Source organism: Schistocerca serialis, chromosome 11, assembly GCF_023864345.2.
Source record: "Schistocerca serialis cubense isolate TAMUIC-IGC-003099 chromosome 11, iqSchSeri2.2, whole genome shotgun sequence".
Lineage (NCBI taxonomy): Eukaryota > Metazoa > Arthropoda > Insecta > Orthoptera > Acrididae > Schistocerca > Schistocerca serialis.
In genome coordinates this window covers 67616030-67632976 of record NC_064648.1, presented here as the reverse complement: position 1 = coordinate 67632976, position 16947 = coordinate 67616030, and the positions used below count along the sequence as shown (strand labels likewise).

At 40.0% G+C, this 16947-nt stretch overlaps 1 protein-coding gene across 2 annotated transcripts in view; it reads left to right on the top strand.

Moving 5' to 3' along the window:
- The first annotated feature begins 934 nt into the window (after positions 1-934).
- Positions 935-16947, top strand: part of LOC126426855 (uncharacterized) — a 69833-nt gene continuing 53820 nt past the window's right edge. For both annotated transcript variants that reach the window (XM_050088877.1, XM_050088879.1), the window contains exon 1: positions 935-1111. The gene's annotated coding sequence lies outside the window, so the exon portion shown is untranslated. The remainder of the gene's footprint in view (positions 1112-16947) is intronic.

The following is a 16947-nucleotide window of genomic DNA, read 5'->3' as shown; positions in this document are numbered from 1 at the left end:
TTGTAAGTGAATTCATTGAAATATATAGAAACTACCCATGTTTGTGAAAGATTAAATGTATAGAATATAGTGACCGAGACAAAAAGACAGCTGCGTACAATGCTCTAATTGAAAAATTGCGGGCAGTTGACGCCTTGGCAAACAGAGAAACAGTAATAAAAAATTAAAAAAATCGTTGCAAACTGTTTACCGAAAAGAGTTATCCAAAGTTCAGAAATCTAGAAGATCTGGTGTAGGAGTAGATAATGTATACCAGCCAACGTTATGGTATTTTGATCTGCTTGGCTTTCTTCGCCAAGACCAACCAGGAGTACAACTGAAGATGAAATTGGAGTGTCAATGTGCGAGGAAATGGTACGCGAGACAATGTAAAACAATATATTTCACAAACGTTTATCAAAAGTTTATTCAAAAGAATATATTTGTATGAAAAATAACAGAAAATTAACTACTGTTATAAAAAGAACTCATCCTTTAAGACGGCGTAAATAGCTTCACATGTGTTGGGTATTATTTCACTCAACGCTTGTTTCGATATTGCAGTTGAAAATTCCAAATCCTTATAGCTGCTTCATGTTGCTAGGAATCTTAATGTTACCGCCAGCCGTACATGAGGAGAAATAACCCTTCTCATACAAGTATTTTTTCTCATAATATGAGGGCTTACAAGCTGTGAGAGATAATTATAAGTTTCGACATCCATCCGCAAATAATTTCTCCAGTGCCCACTTTAACTTGCTGCCTGTATAGTTCTCTGCTGGTATATTATTCATTCAGTTACATATTTCGTTATATATTTCGCCCATAAATTTATTATAAGCATGGCAAAGTGTTTTATTGGATGTCAGAAATCTAGCGACTTTCTGGAGATTTTCTATATTAAATCTGGCGACAATTGAAGCTCCCATGTTGGTCATCCTGCAGTCCACGCAGGTCTTCTTTTCTTCTGCCATGTGTTCCGTTACAGGACCCAGGTCTTTTCTGCGAGTATTGGTTAATGGATTTGTAGTGTTGTTTGTTCTGTGCCGGGAGCCCAAAGTTTCCTTTTTGAAAAATGGCACTTCTTTGTAAATGATAAGGGTCATCGTTATTATTATTTCTGACATGCCAGGTAAACTTTTCCAGGACGTATTATTTCAGCTCGAATTCAAAACTTTTATCTACATTTTGAGTTCCTAAAATGCAGTAACAAAGGTCAGAGGTTGTAATTTTGGTATTCAGTTACAGGACACGTTTTGAATCTATAACGCGCATTTGTGAGTGAGGGGTGTATTTTCGTAATGTGGCTGCGTTTTGAAATTTTGTTGTAAGAGCGTTTTTGTTAGTTCAAAACAAGTGAAAGCATGAGGAAATAGTGCGAAAAACGATTTTCATCATAATGTCCTATCTTCTAATGACTTTTTGCTATGAAATTCATTTTGGTGGGTTCTCGGCGTATCTGTTCTGTTTACTTTGTTCACTAAGTTTTCCCAGAATAGCCTTGTGGTGTATTAAATTGGTTGTATGGTTTACGAAGATTTACTTGTGTTTCTGTTACCCCATCCCCTCCCAACCCGATTTTTACTTTTACTTTTTTTGCGACATACACTGGCGGAAATATTTATTGCATCACCTCTTACAATTAACACTTTTTGTTACAATCATTGAATAACTGAGCTACATTTGCCTGATTTCTATAAGAAATATACACAATAGTTTTTGTCAATTTGTTTTTATTCTTAATTTTTGTTTGTATAAAAATGTTGGTTTTTATAATTTAACACTTTTTTGTAAAATGAGTGGATGTGGATATGTCAGCTATTCTATTTGCTAGTGTGAAATGTGAATACTGATGTTGAAAGAAACACTGCATATTAATGTTGTAACATAACACTGATGGATTTTAGTGTTTGTATTGTCTCATATGAACACACTATTGCATTTAATACTTTGTTGCTCCACCACACGCCTTAATCACCACTTGGCATCATGAAGGCATTGAGAGAATTAAGTTTTTAATGTACTCCTCATTCAGTTCATAAAACCACACATGTACCAGGGACTCAAACAGCTCCTATTTATTCAGTGGCTTCTTTTTGGTGATAGCATTTCCTATAACCTTCCAACAGTTCTCAATAGGATTGAGATCAGGGCTGTTTCCAGGCCACTCTAATACTCTAACCCCATTTTGTTGAAGGAATGATTTGACCTGAAATGTAGAAGTACGTGATAATTAACCAAAAAAATAATCTGCTTTGCGTTGGGTACAAATATTAGTCGTAGGACTCACCTTCAAAGCTCTATGCCAATGTGTGGAGTCATCCTGAAAAATCGAATTGGAAACATCTCCAAACTGGTCTCTAATGGTTGGCATAAGCTTCCTTTCAAGGATGCTTATGTAGGCATCTGCGTTGACTGCAATCGAAGTCCAGATGACCTACTCCGTGACTGGAAATGCAAACCCAGACCATCTGTCCTTGTGGGTGTTTGACTGCACGTATTCTTCATGATGGCAAAAATTCTTCACCTTTTCACGAACACTGATCCATCTGAGCCATGCAGATTAAATTTGGACTCATCTGAAAAGATTACTTTGTTCCACATCTCTTGTGTCCATGTCACATGTGCCTTTGCCCATTGTAGTCGCTGTTGTCGCATTATCTTGGTCAATAAAGGCTTACTTCTAGGACAACGGGCTGAGTGTCCAGCCTCCAGTAGTCTATTTCTTACAGTTCTACTGCTTACTGAGATGTCGCACATTTCTTCCCAGCCTTGCTTTAGTTCAGTTGATAGTAAGCGACTGTTTGGCAGTAGACGCCCTTTTCTGACCCTTTCTCACGATAAACATTTCCTTTTTCCCTGTATTTTTTCAGTAACCTCGAAATCGTAGACTGATTAAACCCTGTCTTAGAGACTATCTCTCTGGTTCTGAGACCAGCGGACGAATAAGCAAGTATAGCAGCTTTTTTTTTTTCCTGGCGTTAATTCAACTGACCTGCCCATCTTCTCATTGCAAAGTCTCAACTCAAAATGGCAGTATAAACATTGGTTTCATTGTAAAACCAAACAACAACAAAGAGTTGTGTATTGTTGGAAAACGTGTGAAGAAGTCAGATTATTGAGGCAAGAATATGCCAACAAAGTTTAGCAACCATGGGACTGGTATAACCTGAAGCAAACTGCTGCAAAAGACAAAGTGATGAAGTAATTTGTGGTGATGCAATAAATATTTCCACCACTGTATATACATAATATGCACCAAAATACTTGTTGGACATTTTCTCTGTTTATACATCTTTTCGAATTATTTATTTTGCAGTACATAGCTTTTATAAAGAAAAGTGTGTAAAACAGGTAGTAAACTTGAAAACTGGGCTACAGCATAGATAGTCCAGTATCACAAGCAAGATATCACTCTCTAGTCCAAATATTTTATCAACATATATTGCATTACACCAACATACTCACCCAGTGCATTTTAGTGTTGCTGTTAAACCTATTTTAGTGAGTTACCAGTAAATCAAAGGAGTGGGAATGTGTTCAGTGGCACTGTGATTCCCACTATCAGCCATTTCGTTGCTTTATCAGCATTTTCACTAGCTTGCTTTTCCAATTGGTGTGGACGATTTAGTAAATTAGCAGTTCTTATTTGCATTTGGCACTCTTTGATTCACAACAGCAGAGTTCTTTCCAAGTGGTTACATGGAGTGTTGCCTCAGGCTGTACCAAATGGTACAGCTAGAATAGAGGAGAAGCATGGCTAAAATCTGCAACTTTCCACAGTTTGTTAAATTGGTTAAATTGAATGTTGATATGGCTCTTTCTTTCTCTGAGCTTTTGCTGTGTCTCTAATTACCTCAGTGTTAAATTTTCCTTTTTTCCCCTCAGGCCATACTTCGGTATGCTGTTTACAGTAAACTATATTTGTCATCTACTCTAAGGCATATAACTCGGCTACAGTCAAGGCTGTGACATACTTGTTTAGAGAAGATTCTTTAGTGTTTCTGTAACTAATGGTGGCTAAACAGCACTTACAGCCTACCTAGTGATGGAAACTGAATTACTACAATGTAAATCTGTGGTTAGTCATTGTCTAAGTTGCACATAAACCAGTGTCAATGGACCACTTTGGTCATGTTGAGAACAATTCAGGATAGGTTGTGTGTTTACTTAAGGAAAAAAGTGTAAATATTAAGTAAAAAAATCTATTGTTTCAAAGACTGTACATATAAAGTATGTAGGAATAAATGTTCTAAGTTTTATAAAGAATAAAATAAAAAAAATTTAATACTGAAAGTTGTATTTCCCAAGTTTTGGTCATATTAATTCAAGATAAGGTCAGTCATTTAGCCACTTCATATTATGATAAAACTGTGTCTTAAAATAATTGTAGAATCAGTTTGCTAGAAACTCATTTGTTCTTTATACAAGCACATAAGAAAACAAACATGTATAATGTACTTAAGTTATAGAAAACAAATTAGCAAAAGAATTGTAACAATTGGCCTAGAAATAGTTTAATTCCCCTATAGAACAGAACATCTAGCCTCATTCACATCTGGCATCTTTTTGTGGTAGAACTTTGTGTGTCTCTCAAGAATGCCGTATTACTTTTTTTCCATGTGATTTTGCAAATCTGCCTTATCAGGAAGTTTTTGCAGAGGTAAATAGAAATTTTCCTTACTAACTCGAAACCCCATATTGGAACAGTCCAGAACCAAGCCCATCAGTATATCAGGGTGGCAATTCTGGAAATCTTGTGGAATTAAATTTTACCTTGAAAAATCAGGGAATTCCAGGAATTTCATAAAATGTCGGGGAATAGTGCATTTTTAACCTAGCTCAGAAACTGAATTGTATGGAGTGAGTTTTATAAATCACAAATTTTAAAATATTTAGGGTCGACAGAAGCGTCCGATCCCACGCGTCGGCTTTGACCCGTGACGTAAGGGTGTTGTGTGTGACGTCAAGACGGCGCGGAGTTTGGTTTGAGTGTGGCTGTCTCCAGTTCTGTTTTACTTTATTTTATTTACTTTTCTGGTCTGTTCGTTCTATCTCGTGAGATTTTTTTTTTTTAAATTTAAAAACACTTATTACTTATTTTAATTATCTGTTTCCTCGAATTTCTGTTTTAGTTTATTATATTTATGTTTCTGATCTGTTCGTTCTATCCCGTGAGATTTTTTTTTAAAGGCAAAAAACACTAATCAGCTACTGAAGCATCTTTATCTTCTATGGGTTGCAGGGGTTACGACCCCTGGGGAGGTGGGTGGGTATTCATGCATGGCTGTCTTCACTTACAACTTGTAGCTGCGCAAGGCGTCTAAATTTGTTTATATTTAGTTTGCCCCCCACCCAAAACACCCCATTTCCCGCGCTTGTCCCGTTAGTGTCATTAGGCTTCTTGTGGAAAGTGTGTGTGTTTGTTTTTGTTTCCGCCATATTTGTGACGTCATGGGTCAAAGCAGACGGGTGGGATCGGACGCTTCCGTATTTCCAATATTTAATATTTCAAAGCTTGTTATTTATATGAATCTCATTACATATAAATTATTGATGCCTAAAAACTGTGATTAAACTACTGCTTATGGCGGTATATAGCTCAGCTGAAAGGAAAGAAGTCATAGTGTGATATGTTGCCGCCGCCCCCACTCCCTCCCACTTCCCACCCCCTCCCACTCTCTTCATGCTCATCATTAATTGATCAGGTAGATTCTTGCAGAGCTACACCTAAATCATATTTCTTGATATTCTTCCTGAATTATACAATTTGCTTGCAGTAGCTACCATCATACCCTCAATAATATTCTCCAGTACATGTTTAACTTTAATGGGAATACCAAAATCTCATTCTTTGCGTGACTCAATAACCTTAGGTTAATGGAATGTTGTGTGTTCATAATTTTGTATTGCATATTTTAGTATGTTACAAGGGTAGATGAATTAATGAGTTACTTAGGCAAGAGCGTTAATTAGGTCTATCATGATACAGGGTGTTTCAAAAATGACTGGTATATTTGAAACGGCAATAAAAACTAAACAAGCAGCGATAGAAATACACAGTTTGTTGCAATATGCTTGGGACAACAGTACATTTTCAGGCGGACAAACTTTCAAAATTACAGAGTTACAATTTTCAACAACAGATGGCGCTGCAAGTGATGTGAAAGATGTAGAAGACAACGCAGTCTGTGGGTGCGCCATTCTGTACGTCGTCTTTCTGCTGTAAGCGTGTGCTGTTCACAACGTGCAAGTGTGCTGTAGACAACATGGTTTATTCCTTAGAACAGAGGATTTTTCTGGTGTTGGAATTCCACCGCCTAGAACACAGTGTTGTTGCAACAAGACGAAGTTTTCAGTGGAGGTTTAATGTAACCAAAGGACCGAAAAGCAATACAATAAAGGATCTGTTTGAAAAATTTAAACGGACTGGGAACGTGACGGATGAACGTGCTGGAAAGGTAGGGCGACCGCGTACGGCAACCACAGAGGACAATGCAGCTGGTGCAGCAGGTGATCCAACAGCGGCCTCGGGTTTCCGTTCGCCGTGTTGCAGCTGCGGTCCAAATGACTCCAACCTCCACGTATCGTCTCATGCGCCAGAGTTTACACCTTTATCCATACAAAATTCAAACGCGGCAACCCCTCAGCGCCGCTACCATTGCTGCACGAGAGACATTTGCTAACGATATAGTGCACAGGATTGATGACGGCGATATGCATGTGGGCAGCATTTGGTTTACTGACGAAGCTTATTTTTACCTGGACGGCTTCGTCAATAAACAGAACTGGCGCATATGGGGAACCGAAAAGCCCCATGTTGCAGTCCCATCATCCCTGCATCCTCAAAAAGTACTGGTGTGGGCCGCCATTTCTTCCAAAGGAATCATTGGCCCATTTTTCAGATCCGAAACAATTACTGCATCGCGCTATCTGGACATTCTTCGTGAATTTGTGGCGGTACAAACTGCCTTAGACGACACTGCGAACACCTCGTGGTTTATGCAAGATGGTGCCCGGCCACATCGCACGGCCGACGTCTTTAATTTCCTGAATGAATATTTCGATGATCGTGTGATTGCTTTGGGCTATCCGAAACATACAGGAGGCGGCGTGGATTGGCCTCCCTATTCGCCAGACATGAACCCTTGTGACTTCTTTCTGTGGGGACACTTGAAAGACCAGGTGTACCGCCAGAATCCAGAAACAATTGAACAGCTGAAGCAGTACATCTCATCTGCATGTGAAGCCATTCCGCCAGACACGTTGTCAAAGGTTTCGGGTAATTTCATTCAGAGACTACGCCATATTATTGCTACGCATGGTGGATATGTGGAAAATATCGTACTATAGAGTTTCCTAGACCGCAGTGCCATCTGTTGTTGAAAATTGTAACTACTGTAATTTCGAAAGTTTGTCTGCCTGAAAATGTATTGTTGTCCCAAGCATATTGCAACAAACGGTGTATTTCTATCGCTGCTCGTTTAGTTTTTATTGCCGTTTCAAATATACCGGTCATTTTTGAAACACCCTGTATATGAAATAAGAGAAATATTTAAAATAAGCCTACTTATTGTTAGCTTAGTCATAATGCAGATCATTTCTGTATTACAAATAATTTGTATATATTTTTAAAAGTGAAAAAGCAGGTCTGGTGTGTCTACTTCTGGCACCAAGCATAGCGAAGATGGAACCAAAACTAAATATGGCCCTGTTAGTGGTCGTAGTTCAGTGGTATGTTTCTGGGCTATAACATATTTAATATGTAAGAAACGACACTGTAATACTTTAGCTTACCTCACAGAAGACTGTTTCTTCTGATGTTCAAATAAAATGTGTATAATATGAAAAACCAATTGTGTATTTCCTTAAGAAAAACTCAACTTCAAAACTGATGTCACGAAAATGACTCCAGATAATAACAAAGAAATGCTTCTATAACTAATTCAGTAGCAGATTTCATTTTTATGGTAAGCTATTGTAAGATTGGCAGATATTCAAAATAAGCTTAAAAATTCACTTACCACTGGCCGTAAGTGGGGTAGCAGCCAAAACTGGAGCCTTGAACTTCCTGTTGTCTAGTTAACTAGCAGGCACTGTTGCAGCACTCAGCACACTTTTCGGTTAGTGTGCGATACTGGACATCCCTCCACCCCACCTGTTCCCGGAAATCTTAGTTGTGGTGACAAAGAAAAGTCATTAGTGTGGTATGTTGTCCCCCCCCTAGCCCCCCTCCCTACTTCCCACCCCTCCCAGTCTCTTCCTGCTCATCATTAATTGATCAGGTAGAGTCTTGTAGAGCTACACCTAAATCATATTTCTTCTATTTTAGGTTTAAAAGTGATAATTTGGTTGTTTGTTGTCAAAGTCAATGAATGTGAATGGCAAATAAAGCTTCTGGTAACAAATTGACCTGTAGTGTAGCCTAATATTCATCTTCACACCATTTTTATACACACTTTACGTTATATAAACTAAAACTGTCAAATAATTTCAGGAAACATGTAGTAGATTATGGACAAGTCTCGAACACCTTCTCTTCGCCACTCTGCCCGCTAAACCCCCTCCCTCCCCATCTGCCTGCCCTTCTGTGCCCTGCCCTCGGCAGTTTTATTCTGGTTCCTGGATCTACTTCATTGAATTGGCTACTCCTTTCCCACTCTGAGTGACCTGACTGCCATGTTGTTTCCTAAATTGTATATGTCTCCTGTTGACTGCCTTGCAATGTTCTCCATACCACACAGAGTGAACTCTGGAAACAATCCTTCACAAGTGCACAGCCCAAGTCACACTGTTCTCATGTTTAAGCTTTCTGAAAAACAAGTGGCTCGGTACTACACCAAAATTTATTAACAAAAGCACTATCATATGTAAAATTTGCGACTCGACAGAGACTTCGTGGTAGGGAGGATGTTGCTTGTAAACTTAGATGGAAAGTCATTCATAGAAATAAAAAGTTACTTCAGATGTGCCCCAGGGAATTGTATTGGGGTACTTTTGCTTCATGTACTGTGTTAATGACCTTCCAAACAACATAATCTCTGACTCTTTACCGATGATGCGGTGATCTGTAATGATGTCATCTGAAAAAAGCTGTACAAATATCCAATCAGATGTTTAGTTGCAAACGTGTCAATATTTGCATCTTGTTTAAATAATCAAGAATGTAAAATTGTGCTCACAAGATACAACAAAGTGTACTGTTGGGTTGATGCACAAGTTCATATCATTTTTCCAGAAGTGTGATAAATACAAGATACACATAACGGAGACTTTTGTCATCGGTAATATATTCTCCTTCAGTATTTACAAGTCTGTCAGGGCTGGGATAACTTTTCAATTCTGTCACTAGAAATCGTGGTTTTGAGGCGAAAAACTCAATGAGCCATGTTTGGAGCACATTTTCATCTGGAGAAGGTAAAAATATGAGTGTGCAAGATAGGTGAATAAAGGTGGGTGTGGAATGACAGCAAAGTTCAACTCCTGATAGTGTTTTTGTCAGACCAGCAGAATGCGGGTGGGTGTTAACGTGGAGTAGCATCTTTTCATGCAGTCTTTCTGGTTGTTGTTCTCAGATTGTCTCTGCAAGACATGTAAGTTGTTGGCAGTAAATTTCACCAGTGCTTGTTAAATCTCGGGGAAGAAATTCGTAGCACACCACACTGTTGCTGTTCCACCAGATGCATAACATTATATTTTGTGGATGCACACCAGTCATTGTATGGCGAGTTCTGCTTTAACCATTCCTTTCTTTTAGCGTCGAATGAAATAAGACTTGCACTTGGCGGCTGAACTTCCCCGAATGACTCCCCCCCCCCCCCGGCCGACGATGCCATTCGCTCATTTCCATTTCCCCATGTTAGCATAAACACTCCATTTATTGTCACAAGTAATGATAGACTATAGGAGTTGTTGATTTTGCTCTCGAGCCAAATGATAAGCAAGCAGAGAAAGCATGTAAGGCTGCCCACTGATTTATGTAATTTTAGAGTAGAGCTTGTCGTCCCCGTGATGGTGCGATAATCACAGTTAATCACACTTGCAGTTCTCGAATATCCTGCTGTGTATCATTACGGATTAATGTGTATAACAATCTTCGTCAAAGCCTGACTGTCTTCCTGAAGTGATCCTCCTTAAAATGAGGAAACCATTTTCTTGTCATGCTTTGTGCAAAGAAAGGCATTATCCTCATGCACACAGGTGAACAAGACTTGCGCATGATCTTAAAAGGTGTGTGCTAGTTTTGTTTACCCTCTTTGCACCGATTTTACCAGTTATGACATGTTAACGGTCCAAGAACTTTGAGCATTGTACTCGATAATGGCATAAAAGCTGAAATCTAGATAGTGCAGAAGATATATACAGTCAAATGGTTGTTCAGTTTTAGTGCAATAACCATTCGGACAGCAGTTGGCAACATTATCAGTGAAGGGTATGTAAAGCTTGTCCAGGTGATACAGAAGTGAGTGCAGTTGTCGTAATGCGGAAACGCAGCAATTTGTGTAATGTGCAAAACATCGCCATCATTGGCTTTTGGCCCAAGTGTGGAAGGATTTCCAAAAATGGCTAAGTTTGTAAACTGTTTGCATGACACTGTGGCTAAAGCGTACTGTGCATGGCAAAATGGCACTACCCAAAACTGGCACCAAGACAACTGGTGCATCGAGGACCGTAGATGACGGGTGAACGACACCTGCAGAGATGTGTGGGTGAATAGGCGTGCAACTGACGAGCAGCTGACCACCCAGATAAACCGAGGGGATGTAGACAGTCTCTCCTCAATGACTGCCCAACAAATGAAGCTGCACACGGGTCTTTGCAGCAGGTGCCAGGCTCTTGCACCTGTACTGACTGCTGCTAGGCAGTGACAAAGGCAGGAATTTGTACACTAATGCTGCATCTGGACGTCCACTGAGTGGTCGCAGGTAGCCTTTTTGGATGAATCAGTTTGTGTTCCATTGATGTGAAACGTCTGAAAGCAAACACCCTGCAACAATTGTCAGAATAGTGCAGGCTGGAGGAGGGAGTGCTACGGTCTGGGGCAGTGGTGGTCAAGTTTCAGCCCAGGGGCTGCATGCAGCCAAGCAACCAACAGCGGAATCCAAAAACACCGACTAACTTTTAAGAGTGTACCTTTCCTGCACAGTCAAAAAGAAGAATATTGAGAGAGATAGTAATATTTTAATATATGCTTAATTTTAATTGACAGAGTGAACTTGTTTGTGAGCTAAAAATATTTGACTGCTTACCTCAGGGGCAGAGGAATAAGTAGTGCAACAACGGGAGGGATTAGAGGAAGTAAGGGCTGTCTCTCTCTCTCTCTCTCTCTCTCTCTCTCTCTCTCTCTCTCTCTATCTCTCTCTGTGTCCCATCCCCCCCCCCCCCTCCCCGCCCCAGTCGCTCACCTTGATCAGCTCATAAGATATAAATTTTCATATGGAAGTTACATGCATTTGTGAAATGTGTAGTACAGAGATCATCATCTTCAAATGTGTGACACTTATTTGTAGCAAGGAGCATTAAATTAATGAAGGCTATCTTGAGGCAATGTAGTGAGTGCAAGAAAACTGACATTCAAAACATGTAGTGAACACTAGTGGTAATATTACATAAAGCATTTAATTATAAGTACAATTACTGTTATTAATCACTTAATCATCTGCTCGTACAAACAATGCTACAATACTTCGTCAGGCAGTTACAGTGTCACAACTTTGTGGTCGCCGAGGATGGTAGCAATGTGGAACAGGTAAGTCAGCGTGATGAGTTCTGAATGTACTTGTGGGCTGGCAACTGACCTATTGCACTCTTACTACACAGTCATTGGGGGCTGATAACACGCTAATCTATGTAGGTTACGAAACTTGTAAATAAAATTGAATGTTTGTCTGTTTGTTAGGATTGTATAATCTTAAAACATAATAGGCCAATTTATGTGTGATTTCACAAAAAGACCTGCATTGTCTGCAGAAATTTTCCACCAACAATGTACTGAGGGAAAGACAGTCCTTCTTCTGTAGGGAGAGATTTCTGTAGGCTCTCACATTTTGGTAGTCCTGTGTAACAGTTAAACAAAAAGGAGTAGCCTGTACAATAATTTTTGTGTGTAAGCAGACTAATTAGTTTATCCGATTGAGCTGAAACTTCGTACAGTTGCTGTTGATTTCTCTTTAAAAGTAATCATACTGAAAGAAGCATCAGTTGTTAGTCCTACCGACCACGCAAGAGAAAGAAAGAAATAGGTGTTTCTCGAGGAAGCGAGGATCACCAGGCGAGCGACGACTCGATCGTTTGTGGGTGACTCGGACACGTGCGTCAAAATCAGAAGACAGACACACGGGAAAACATTTGGAGCTGCTAGATTGCATGCTTTGGAATCTGTTATATGTGCAGGCTTTGTGAGGGAGACAGCAGAAAAATCTTTCTGCACAAGACAGAAAGACCAAAATTATTGTATACCCCAGAGCACTTGAAATAGACTTATTCATACACTGCAATGATGAAGAAATTTTTCTTTTACTTATTCTCTTCAGATACAAGTGTCTGCTTCATTGATGTGTACCTACTTCCACTAAATTACAAAACCGTGCCGAGCTTTAATTAATATTAAAATCTGTACATGTGCATCACAGTGTGGTGCCCCACAAGCCGGTGTCGGCTCTGGAGCAAAATAGTGTAGATGACTGCTGGTCTAGGAAATGTTTACGTGGCGTTCCCCGGTTGGTCTCGTCACTCTGGAAGGCACAATAGATCGACACAGTTATAAATCTATTCTTGGGGACTGTGTCCGTCCATATGTGCAGTTTTGTTTTTCCTCTGCAGGAAGTATCTACTAGCAGGACAATGCGTCGTGTCACACGGTGTGAATTGTGCGTTCAGAGAGCACCGGGAAGAGTTCACTGTACTAGCCCGGCCACCAAACTCCCCTGATGTAAACCCAGTCGAGAATCTGTGTGACTGTCCCCGTTGGGCTGCTCGCACCGGGGATCCTCGACTGAGGCATCTAGTGCAGCTGGCCACTGTACTGGAGTTGGCAGGTTCCGCATCACTGCTGGTACCTTCCAGAACCTCACAGACACTCTTCCTCCACTCCCCTCAGTTGCCCGCACTGTGAAACATGGGTATTTGGGCTTTTGACAGTTGTTCACATTAATGTGACTGACAGTGGCGTGACGTAGTTATTTGGACCTGCTCGGATACTCCTCTCCCGTGGTCAGTTCTTCTCCCAAACACCTTAATGGACATATGTTTGGTATTTCTGATGAACATTCTTCCTCTTTAATCAGAGATTGCACGTTTAGCAATATGACAGGTAATTGTGGCCGATGCACAGTGTAGTGACTGCCCAGTTCCAAATTTTTGTCAACGCCTCATTACGTTCTCCAGGAGATGAGAACGACGAGGCCTTTGTGTCTGGCCACTTTGATCACCACTGGCCTTACCTACCTGTGCTTTTTACTTGTGGAGCCAGTAGGAAAGTACTGTCTGCCAAACCAGTGGCCGACACACGGTCGAACAGTGGGTCCGTAGCCTGTGACGCTATTTGGCTACGGCACTGAACTTTCAAAAGAAAGAGGCACATGATGCGAGCTGCGAAAGTTTGCATTGCATTCTGTGGTGGGCACTTTGAACATTTTTTGCTAATTTGCGAGAAAATTACATCGTGTGATATGTAAGGTAATAAGCAGTGGGCCTACTAACATCTTTGTTCTTTACCTGTGAGGAGTCACTGCCTGAATTTTGTCACCTTTTTTAATAATCAGTGGTGACTAAGAAAACTGAATAGTTGGTATGTAAATTTTTTAATTTTGTGACATTTCATCTGGTTTTTGGTTTGTTGCAGTGGTGGGCAAGTTAGTGCCTCCAGCAACTAGCAAAGTGGTATTAATAAGTCTTCCAAAACCTGTTTTTTGATAACAGACAAATCTCTGACAGTTACTTTGGTGTGTTTTAGTACATTCTCATACTGTGAAAAATGTGAGGGTACAGGGGCACTATGTAAATCTCTCGTGGCGTACCTTGTATGTCTTTCCAAAAAGCTATTATTTTGACAAGTTTTTATGAGTGGCTTGAATATTTTTTGTATTCTTTCTCTTACACCCAAAGAAACATTTCTGTTATGTCAAACTGATTCGCAATGGTCCCCTCCATCTTCCAAATTTCCTCGTCTCGGTTTATGCTGCTGCTTACTGTGTGCTTCACAAGGCAGCACACTCCTTAGCATCTCTGCTACATTCACTGAGGTGTTGAGCTGCTATGATGATCCTCTTAGCTCTGTACTTGTGTGTGAAGAAAACTGGCACCAGATCTGAGCAGCTCACACTCTCTGGATATGTCAGCTGGCTATCACCTTGTGGATTTTGTATTATGTGGACATACCTAATGTGGCAGTTTTAGATTGGAGCCATTCTTTGCTCTACACTCGCGTTAAGTACTGGTAGGTTTCAGGGGTCCAAACTGTCACTTGTACGACACTGCTGACCTCGGCAGAGTGTTATGCTGTAACTGCAATGGAATGCTTCGGATGGTGTTTTATTTTGAAATGAGTGAAGAGACTACTTCTGGTCCGTGAGAAGATTTAGGTATGACCCTTTACAACACCAGAAGGAATTTGTCAGATCTGATTTCGTAGAACCACTTTGAATCCTGCGAATGGGAGGCCTGCTACTTTCTCCTCGGGCCTCTTTGCACTCCTTTGTTATAGTGTCCACACAACAATTGTATTGAAGTAATACAAGCTAATGTAGAGTTAATGTGACAGACCCTGTGTTTGTAGATGTAGTAAAGGGTGAAAAAGAGTGCTTTCTTCCGCTATGCCATTGGTCGAGTTATTGATTTGTGATCCTGTAAGCATATACTCAGTAACTTTTCTTCAATTCTGCTAAGTTTCCAGTAAATTTTGTGGTAAAAGTTACATAGTGGATATCCCTCGAATTTTTTGTAGTTTGAGGGATATATGTGCTTAATGTTTCAAAATACTAATTGCAGACTGGTCTGTTATCTAACATAACATTTTCTGAGTTTAAACAATGGAAAATCCAGGATGTATCTTAACACTATGATAAAAAGGATAGTTGCTTGACAAAGGCCTTGTTGGCCGGAAATTATCTTTCTGACAGTGCGTTTCTGCGACTCAGTATCTCCGCTATATAGTGTGTAGCAACTATCCTTTTGTTATTTTCTGAACTTGGTTTGGAGATACAGTTTTTATGATGATGTGTGTGATAAAAATAGTGAAGTGCTTTTAAATATTCCATGAATGTGAACATTTCACTAGGCTACACACTGATCAGTTGCCACAACCATTGTTTGGTATTCACATGTATTTGCTCCACCATCTCTGAGCAATATCATCTTTCGACCTAACTTCTACCTCTGGCTTCATAATGGATCGATCACACTCTAGCCAATTTCCTTTATACTGACTGTTTCTTATGTGGTATCTTCTGTAGAATGTTTAGGTATTAACCGACTGACCGATTATGTACAGTATGAAGATATTTGAAATTGTAATTAGTGGAACTTGAATAATAATGGGTATAAGTGTGGCAGTCACGGTTAGCTCCCAGTGCCCAATCGTCAGTCTCTCCCACAGGGTCAGTGGTGGCCCTTGACGGTCCCCTGTGTGTCCTCGTATCAGTCTATTTATCGTGAGCCTGCAGTCAATTTGTGAATCAGTTTTCCAGCAGGTGGCTAGAGCTCTTGCTGCTAATTGTGACATGGTGTGTTCGTGCACAAAGGTAAAGACATAGTGATTACAATTTTTTGTTCAGCTCATATTACATAATCATTAAATCAAAGAAACATATAAGTGACATCAGGGACACAGGTTCACTGCCGTCGTCTTACATGTGGGGGAACAGGCCTGTGCCTGTTCTGTCTCTGTGAAGTTTGTCCACCTTTTCCTCAACTGACGTTTGTCTCTGATTACTTTCAGTTTGCAGTTCAGGATTATCTCAGTTACTCTTCCATCCTTCATTCTATTCACATGTTGTTTCCACCTCCCTCTGTATTCAGTTATTTCCTCATTACAAGCACTGACATTAAACTCATTTCTAACATTTTCATTCTTTATTTAATCTTGTTGTGCAGCAGTTCCCTTTCCTTAAAAATCTCATCTATGCCGCTAATGTTAGAAAAAGATAGATTGCTATCCATCATACAGCAGAGATGTTAAGTCGCAGACAGGTATAACGAAAAGAATTGTATACGTGTAAGCTTTCGGCCAGAAGGCCCTCTTCAGAAATGCACGCACGCACGCACGCACACACACACACACACACACACACACACACACAATTCACGCAAATGTCTCTCTCTCTCTCTCTCTCTCTCTCTCTCGACCACTTTCCATGACTGCTGGCTGCCAAGGCCTGCCATCCTTGCTATTTGTATTTTGTTATCATTGTACTTTTTTATCCAACATACAACAGTAATAGTTTCACCATAATTTCATGAAAGACATTGTATCTTTCCAGGTTTTATAGTTAAGTGTGCTGTTTATTGTTCTGCATATTGCTTGAATTTTGTGCAGCTTAATGCCATGCCAGTGATCTGGGTTCAGTTACTGCCTGGATCAGAGATTTGAACGGGGAGTGGGTGGTGTTCTCTTCATCATTGTATCCTCTTCAATGCAAAAGTCATCAAAATGGTGTCACCTAAAGACTTTTACCAGGTGACTGGTGTACCTGAAGGGAGGTCATGTTTTATTTTCATTTCTGCGAGTATATGGTATAACTGCTAACTGGAAGTTGTGTTCACTTTCTCATATTACTTTTTCACTTTCTTGTATTATTTATCTTCTTCAAATATTAAAGCACTTAGATTAATTTGTTTACATAATTTAACTGCAGGATAATTATCTGATAATGCCCATTTTAATGACATTGTCAATATTAGTTGTATAAAGAGTGGATGAAAGAACACATGAGTCTCACTCCCTGACTGATTTTTATCTCATTTGTCCTT